The 9,565-nt window shown below is 37.0% G+C and overlaps 1 protein-coding gene across 2 annotated transcripts in view; it reads right to left on the bottom strand.

Moving 5' to 3' along the window:
• Positions 1 to 4,715, bottom strand: part of Ctr1A (Copper transporter 1A) — a 33,894-nt gene extending 29,179 nt beyond the window's left edge. For both annotated transcript variants that reach the window (XM_018504227.1, XM_018504228.1), the window contains exon 1: positions 4,474 to 4,715. The gene's annotated coding sequence lies outside the window, so the exon portion shown is untranslated. The remainder of the gene's footprint in view (positions 1 to 4,473) is intronic.
• Between the last annotated feature and the right edge of the window lie 4,850 nt (positions 4,716 to 9,565).

Below are 9,565 nucleotides of genomic sequence, written 5' to 3'. Positions count from 1 at the left end.
CAATCGCTTTGTCACCTAATACTTTTCGTCAGAGCTCGTCGAGAACTGCCCAGTACGCCGATCAGAACTCCTGAGTACTCTCAAAAAATTTTCAATGACCTTTCCCAAGTAGCATATCTCGAAAACAAGTGATGAGTTAGGTTCAAGTTTAATATTTTTTAACTTTTCAATTAAGTCAAAACTATTTTTAATGTAACTTGGAGCTTTGAGAATTGTATCATTAATAATTTTGTGTAAATATAATGATAAATTATATAACGGACTATTAACAGATGAAACTATAATTCTGAGAGGATAATTAGTTTTGTGAATTTTCGTTAACCCGTAAGTCCTTGCAGTATTGCCGTCAGTACTGAGTAGATTTCTACATGTAATGTCATCTATAAACCCCTTGTTTTTCCATCTACTAAGAATATTACGTAAATTACTTATAATTTTCTTGTAGAATTATAATTTTATTTGCATTGAAAATGACCCGATCGGAGTCGAAACGTTTGTGATATTATATTTTTTGTAATTAAATATGTTCGTTATAACAATGGTTCTATGCCCTTTTATTATTTATAGTGTTTTATACATACTGAACCTTATGATTATTTAATTTACTCTCTAAATTTTTTAAAGTGGAATCTTATTCTAAAGAGTAAAAATTAAGTTAGTTTTGAAATAGAGTGGCTCAATTTTTAATCTTTAAGAGTGACATTTCACTCTTCAGAGTGAGATTAACTCTAAAAGTTTTAGAGAGTACTTTTCTGATCCTAAGAAAAAAAATTAAAATATGATGAAGAATAAGTTGAACTGAGATTAAACTTAATCTACTTGGAAACAGGTATAAAGGGATTCTAAACTAAAAATCGAACGTCAACAGTATGAGCAAAAAAGTCTTGCATAACACATAATACAAAATGAACCAATCAAAATCCTTCATTTCCTTCCTACCTTCCTTTCTATGAAATAAAAAACTCTAATTGGTTAATTTTCTTATGCATTAAGCATTCAAAGGTCTGTGCTCCGATCTTATCGTTGTTTTATTGTATGCGATATAAGCTAGGTTGTTCGGGTTGTTCCATCTTTCGATATAAACTTCAGCTCACTCTCTTACTTTTTTATGTCCTCACTCTTTTACTCTTATTTATCCATTAGATAAATTATCACTTCGGATATAATTTATCCGAAGATGGAACAACTGGCCGTTACACACGTATGATGTACGAACATCGACATATCCCTATATATATACAGGGTGTCTCAAAAAGGTTGGGACACCAAAATATCTCGGGAAATATAAGTTTTACAGAAAAGTGTTTCAGACAAAAGTTATATAGTTTAAAAATATCTATTTACTGATCCTATCGTTTGACCTTGGGTTGCGTAGCCAAGGTCAGGTCAAGGTTACATTGATTTTCTTAAATGGAACACCCTATTTTTGATTCAAGAATCTAATAGCTGATGTCGAGAGCTTTCCAAAACGCTATAATGAAATATTTTTTTATTAAGTATTTTTCAAGTTATAATGCTTCAAAGTTACAGTATCGCCGGCACTAGCATTACTCAAGATATGTAATATCACGCGTTATGTTTTTGTTTGTGCGTTAACTGAAGGTCAAGATTCACGGACCACCGACCGATCTCGCCTTGACTGGCCAGTCTCCAAAATTAAATATTTTTTGGATTAAGTCTATAGTCTATAGTCCAATTCTAAGAATTTAATGTCGTGTAAATTACTAGTCTGGAGACTACAATTTCGTAAATATAGATTGTAAAGCTTTTATATCAAATAAATGCATATTGCCACTTGACAACTTTAAACACCATATTAGACTAAAGCGGGGAGCAGACTCTTGCATAACGCATAACACGTAATGCATAAGAATATGTACCAATCGAAGTTCTCCGTTTCTTTCCCTTCCATGTAATAGAGAACTCTGGTTGGTTTAATTTCTTATCCCTCATGTGTTATGCGTTATGCAAGAGTCTGTGCTCCCCGCTTAAGAAATCATAAAAAAAAAATCTCAATTTAAACTTTTTTTTTGTTCTTGGCATAACTTATCTCACAGTCACGTATCAATGCATATACCCACTTTAATTCTGGAAAAAAATTTTCAAATCTATAAAAAAATATATAACGATGTTATAAAATTATATATGTTTAGTTGGTAAAACAGACTTTAGAGATGATGCAATATATGCGTGCATATTTTAATAAAATACGCAAACACGTGTTCGAATTGATCCTTGCCGTAATAACTCTATCATCAATGTAAATTCTCAGATGAGGGCTGACGATATTGGCTACAATTGGATCATTGACAGTGAGAATCATGATCAATTAGCGGTCGCTCGTGGGGTGTGGAGGCAAGAGGCGGTAAATAAAAAATATCCGTTGCAGGTTCGCGTTGCACACGCAATTATTCTTATGCCTGATCCGGCGACAGGTATCCGCTTTCACCGCCGAGCGAAAGGGAACGCTTCGAATTATCTCCTTCATTTGTACTCGATTTCGCTTAATGTCTATTTCTGCCTAATGTAGATTAACTTTAATCTCGTTCTTCATCTTTTTCTAATTATTAGAATTAGAAAAAAGTGAAGAGTAAGTTAAACCGAGATTAAAGTTAATCATCATTAACGAAATACAAAAGAGCAAGAAATTTACTGTAACTCTGTGTTTACTCTGAAAAATCAGAGTAACGTTCGTTACAGAATACATTCACTTCTTTATCACCCGGAGCAACCTCTGATGGCACCGTAACATGTTGCGTCGTTAAAGGTGACTACGCGGCGATACAAAGAAATGCAACGATGGGGAAAAACTCGAGTGACAATGATCATAATGATACATCCGCATCGAGGAAATTTGTTTCACGGCTGACCGCTGTGATTGAGTAATTCGTGAAGATTACGCCTTTCTAAACTGCGTCTCTAGCTGCGTGTTGTGGATAAAGAGAATATTCAGCTGAAGTCATAAGGCCGCAGCACAGACTCTTGCATAACGCATAATACATAGTGCATAAGGGAATCAACCAATCGAAATTCTTCTCCATGGAATGGGAGGAAAGGAAAGCTTCTGATTAGTTGATTCACTTATGCACTATGCATTATGTGTTATGCAAAAGCTTGTGTCTGGGCTCATAAGGCCGCAGTATAGACTATTGCATAATATATAACGCACAGTGCATAAGCGAATCAACTAATCAGAATCTTTCCTTTCCTCCCATTCCATGGAGAAGAATTTCGATTGGTTGATTCCCTTATGTACTATGCATTATGCATTATGCAAGAGTCTACGCTGCGACCATTCGAATAATAGAAGATGCTCTAGGTACATACGAATCGTAATTTAAAGGTACAGAGGATTTTCATTGGTTTAGTTGCATAAAGAGTCGTCAAATGCAGACACAAAAATCTTAAATGAAACTAACTAACGTTTGTGACTTCTAATAAATATTTGTACTCACTTAAAATAATTCTACTAATTCCACTCGACATAAGATCGGTTTTTTTTGCAGTTAATTTTTTCCTTTTTCTTTTCAATGTGAAAAGAAAAAGAAGAAAAATAAACCATGCAAGTTTAGATAAAAGAATGGACCTATTGTCTGAGTAAACTTTCAGATATTAGGAAGTTTGAAGCTAGCCCTACACTAAGAGAATTCAAAAAGAAGAAGAAAAAGACTTTCACCGGCATCTCTTTGATATCCATCATAAATATCAGAATTTAAATTATTTAAAAACTATTCCAAAGCTCTCTCTTTTATATGCCAGAGTGGAGGTCACACGAAATCGCTTCACAATAGCATATCCATTCTGCTGAGAGAAGGGCAGAGACACTGGCTGCGTTCAGCAGAGAAAGCAGCTTGCAACTGTTGTAAAATTCTTCAATACAATTGGTACTTGTTTTTGATTCCTTATGGATCTAAATGTATAAACTAATCATAATGAAGAATTTTACAATTATAAAACTGTTTTCTCTATTGGACGCAGCCAATGTGTTAGAAATGCCTCAGTCAGGGGAGATAAGAATATAACCGAGTGGAAATAACTGGTGTGGTTCATTACTTCCCCTGCAAATCGATTAGCAGTGAAATTATTGCTCGACGAGATAAATGGAGTTCGAAAAAAATATTTTTTTATAGTTTCCGATGAAACAAATCGTCTTTTGTGATCACTCCTGCCAAATATTTGTAACCATTTAAAACGTTTATTCGACTTACTCAGTTTTTCGTTTTTGTATTGTTCATTTTTTTCGAGATGAATTGAGATGAAAGGCATGTGAGAAATTCGTTCGAGGATATGCGAATATGACCTCGCGCAATAAGAATTGCGAAAAATCGCGCTATTTATTATGAATCGCGAAGAGAAATGAATCGGCAAACTGTTTCCTTTACTTTAAACAGAAGAAAATGTGGAATAAAATTATCGAAGTTATTCAACTGGAGTTATACATCTGGATACATCTGGATTTTCGTAGTCACTTACCTTTGCAAAGGTTATACGATGCTGTGTGATAGCGAACAGACGAATCAAATCGAGTTATGATGACGGAATGAGACAAGATTTTTGGAAATGCGACTTATCACTGTTCTTTGTCTTCGTTCGCCGTCTCGAACGCAATCAAACAGTCACTTGCGAGTCCATTAGCAAACTCGAGCAAACTCTAAAACTTTCACACGTAATGAATCTTGCCACTATTGACTGTCCGCTACACGCCAGTTGTCTGCCGTCACCACGAAGCTATACGCGAACCAAGAGTCGCTTTCGATCTTCATATACTACTGGAAGGAGAATAGGGCGCTGAACGTGATGCCAACATCTGTGCGAGAGAGAAAGGCATAGAGTAATATATGCGCAATGCGCATGCGTCAGTGCCATCGTATGTGTGAAATGAATTGTACAGTTTGGTTAGTGTTCTCACGCATTTTACTGTTTGTTTCAGGAGTTTTAGGTTACGTATCTTAGACAAAATAACAATAAAATTGACATAATCTATTGTATTTAATAAATTAGTGTTAAAATGAATTTTAATATAAGAATGCATGCAATGTGAGATTAAAGTAAAATTGATTTGAGTGGATGTAAATAAATATAAATACAACGAATAGGAATAAAATGTTTATTGATTTTTGAAATGTATCATTTTGGAAAACTTATGTCTAATAAAATCTTTTTTATCAATTAACGTTGCGCATTTGCCTTCGTGGAATAATCTTATATTAATATAAATTGTAATAATACTTTTTATCAGAGTTGTCTTATGATTATTTAAAAAGTCCTGTTGCATGATGTGCTCGGTCATTTTAATGTCATTAAAAACGGAACTGCAGATAGCTTTGAATACTTTTACAGTCAAAACAGTTTTAATATTTTTCATCGTGAAAATAATGTGTTTATGTTCTCGGATGGTCATCTCACATAATCGAACTATTTTCACAACATCGTTTGATGGAAATATTAATTTCCCTCTATTTTTTAGTTTGATTAAAGACGAAGAGGACTGTACTGTTAAGAAGGTAGAGCAGACATCACACATTCCTTGTAACAGTTTTTTAATCAGTAGTTCCGCGATTACCACACAATAAACAATATTTACTATTACTCGGCATATTTACTTTTACTTTATGCTATTTTTATGTCGGCCTTACGAACGTACATACATACGAAGTGAATCTCACTGTGTGAGAACACTACACTGTACAATTCACACAGACGATGATACTGACGCATGCGCATTGCGCAAATATTACTCTATACCTTTCTCTCTCGCACACATGTTGGCATCACGTTTGGTATACGGGTAGCACAGGCAATTCCCCTTCCAGTAGTATATGTTCTAAGCTTTCGATTCACGAATACTACCATACCTTTGATTATTCAAGTCTGGCCCTGCGCACAATAGAAGGAATAAGGAATTAGGAATAAAGAATAAACGATTTCAACCTATCAGAAACCGTGTATTCCGATGTATCCGATTTCTAATAGGTTAAAGTTGTTTATTCTTTATTTTTAATTCCTTATTTCTTCTATTGTGCGCAGGGCCTCTGCGTTCGGAAATTTAAGAGCTCCGCACAATAAAAAGAATAGAGAATAGAGAGCAGAGAATAAGAATTACAACCTATCAGAAATCATGTATTGTGGAATGCACAGTTTAGGTTAAAATTCTTATTCTCTGTTCTCTCTGTTCCCTGTTCGTTTTATTGTGCGGAGCCCCTAGGTTTGTTCACGTCGCATGCTCCGACGTGTTCCAACTAGAGTCCTAAGGTTTGTTCGCGTCGCACGCTCCAATACGCTCCTGTTCATTCCAACGTGCTCCCATACGTTCGAGTCACCGGAACCAATATGGCGACTAGATGTTCGCGTCGCGTTAGAGCATACTCCATGGATCAATGGTCGTGTTCAGCAGACTCAACTGTGTGGAGCGGATCTGTGAACGCTCGCTGCTATTGGATGATCTAGAAGAATACACCAATAGCAGCGAGTGCTCACGGATCTGCTCCACAACAGTTGAGTCTGCTGAACGCGACCAATTAAGAGCATGCTCTATTTGCTTCATCTCGGAAGGTGGTACGGTTGGGGCATGTTACGCATGCGTAACCCCGGATCTACAATAGGGTTTTAAGCCTTAAGCCATAAGAAATGGGCGAATCACAGTCGCTTATTCTTCTCGGATTCGACTGTAATTGGTCAGTTTCTTACGGCATAAGGCAAAAAAACACCTATTGTAGATCTGGATTAATGATTGAGAATGTGTAGTGTTCAGAGAAATATTTCATGGTTGTTACAGATATCTTAACCTATGTTCTGTAGTCAACTTTAACGAGAGTGGCGCTCAATTTAAGGGCTCTCACACATGAAATGCACAACAGAGCATAAGCATAACATAAGGCCGCTAAACCAATGAGCATCTTATGTAAATCAATATGGCGACATTATGCTAGATGCTCATAGGTCCAGCAGTCTTATGTTATGCTTATGCTCTGTTATGCATTTCATGTGTGATAGCCTTAAGGGCCCAGACACAAGCTTTTGCATAACGCATAATACATAGTGCATAAGGGAATCAACCAATCGAAATTCTTCTTTTCCATGGAATGGGAGGAAAGGAAAGCTTCTGATTAGTTGATTCGCTTATGCACTATGCGTTATGCGTTATGCAAAAGCTTGTGTCTGGGCCCTTACGATTAATCTCGGTCCATGAGGCAGAGCGACGCTTTTTTTCTGGAGGACGCTTGTCCCAACTTGTCCTAAATCTGTTCGTGTCACCGAGCGTTGGAGCATATGAATCCAACTGCTCCCACCGCCATCTTATCGGTGATCCAAGCGCTCTCTGGGTTAATTTGGAGTAAGCGACGCGAACAAACCTCTAGATTTATCAGAGAGGCGCAACCGGCTTAAGTCAGTATGATAAAGGTGTTAAGAAGAGTACTAAACATGGCCGACATGCTATGAAACTGCCTTTAAACTATGTCAAACAAGATAAGACGTGTAGGATAATGTGAGATAGAATGTATAGGATAAAAAGAAATAGAAATATGTCACTAGTACTATAAATGGCTGCCAAGTCACGCAATTGGTTAGATTGCAACAGCGAATCAGAATGCATAACACCGGTTGCGCCTCTCTGATAAATCTAGGGGTGCGGTCCACTTGGCGCTACAAACACTTCAAACGTTTTCACTTTCATATGCTTGTATAGAACGGTCCATTAGCACTACTAATGCTGCCAACAGTATGCAAATGGACCAATTTTTGAAGCGTTTTGAAGCGTTAGTACGTATTTTGCAATTACGGATAAAATGAAAGTCATGCTAACATGCGCTGTGAAGTTTTTTTAGAATCGCTTACTTATATTTATGATGAAGATAATAGCATCCTCTTCGAAAACTTATAGATTATGAATCATTCCAGTATCTCCTTCATGTAACCTTATAATCGGCATAGTTTATACAATTTTTATTTTTAATAATGTAATATACACAATATACCATACAGCACGATTTGTAGTAATATATGTAGCACGATGCCACGATATAATAATATGTAAATTTAAAAATCAGCTTTACAGATATACTTTCGTTCGATTATTATTATGCTTTCCCGCGCTATGTATATTCAAACTAAACGCTTCGGTTAAACTATGGCTGTGGTCCACTTAGCGCTTCAAACGCTACAGAGCATTTGTAGCACTGATATGACTGGGCCATTTGATGCTTCGGAACACTCCCAGCAACTCTGATTACGTCATCAATACGTCATCGTTTTTGCTCCCACTTCGCTTCAACTGCCTCACCTCGGGAGGTGGGTTGGCTGGAGCGTTCACGTAGCAATTGTAGCACTCGAAATAGTAATGGACCAATCGGAGCGTAACGTTAAGAGCATTTGAAAGAAGCAAGTGGACCGCAGCCTATCTCTCCAAGCAGTAGCATTGGAAGCAATTGGAAATAAGGTGGAAGTGGAAACCTGTGATGTATTAATGACGTCAAACGTGCTATTGGGACACATTTGAAGCGCCATGTGGACCGGTTAAAACAACGCTCCAAACGATTCGAAGCATTTGTATCGCCAAGTGGACCGCACCCTAGGACTCTACGCTGAGCTTGACACAAAAATCTGTACGAGAGAGAAAGATAGTAACGGATAAATGTTGGTAAAGCGCATGCGTCTGTTCCTCATTCCTGCTGTCCATTATCGCTCCGTGGTTGAATCCCTAGGTTTGTTCGCGTCGCATGCTCCAAATTAACCCAAAGAGCACTTGGATCATAGATAAAATGGTGGTTGGAGCAGTTGGGTTCATGTGCCCTAGAGTCCGGGTGGCACCCAGTTGGACACAGCTCAATTGGACACGAGCCACTCACAGCGCTTGAGACTACAAAGCTCCTAGGCACCGGTCGCTGTGATTGGTGGTGTCCAATCGAGCCGTGATCAATCGGGATCATCCTGCTCCTACTCACTCAAACGCGCTCGTTAGAGTGAGTAAGAGCTATGGTAGGAACATGTTGAAGCATGTTGGAGTATGCGACGCGAACAAACCTTAGACATGAGGGTGGTCGTCTTCGATTGGACGCCGCCATTTGAAGACCCTTTTCAATATGGTAGTGAATCTGTGAATTGGTATGAGCAACTTATGGTGTAATAAAGAAGAGGTGTGCTCGTTAAGGGCCTGAGCACAATAGAGGAAGAGGAATTAGATATTAAGATTTCAACCTATCAGAAACTGATTACATCGGAATACGCGGTTTCTGATAGGTTGAAATCTTAATATCTAATTCTTGTTCCTCTATTGTGCGCAGGCCCTAAGTATACCAAATTTTGACCCGTTCTGCGCATATATGGCTTTGGAACAAGTCGCCTTCCATATTGGAAAATAATAATAAAAATTGACGTATCACTGACTTTGTTCGTAGAGATTTTAATGAAATGTTTAATTGAAATTTAATTTAAATGTTTCTTCTAACAAATTTAAAAAGTATTTATTTATTGTTATTCATTTATTTTTACCACTTCATATATTTTGTCAAAATGATTTTTGTAATAAATTCTGATACAGTATTTTATTTATTTATCTTTACCCTTT

This window comes from Trachymyrmex cornetzi, unplaced genomic scaffold (assembly GCF_001594075.2).
Source record: "Trachymyrmex cornetzi isolate Tcor2-1 unplaced genomic scaffold, Tcor1.1 scaffold1633, whole genome shotgun sequence".
Lineage (NCBI taxonomy): Eukaryota > Metazoa > Arthropoda > Insecta > Hymenoptera > Formicidae > Trachymyrmex > Trachymyrmex cornetzi.
The sequence above is the reverse complement of the archived record's forward strand: the minus strand, read 5'-3'. Positions and strand labels throughout refer to the sequence as shown.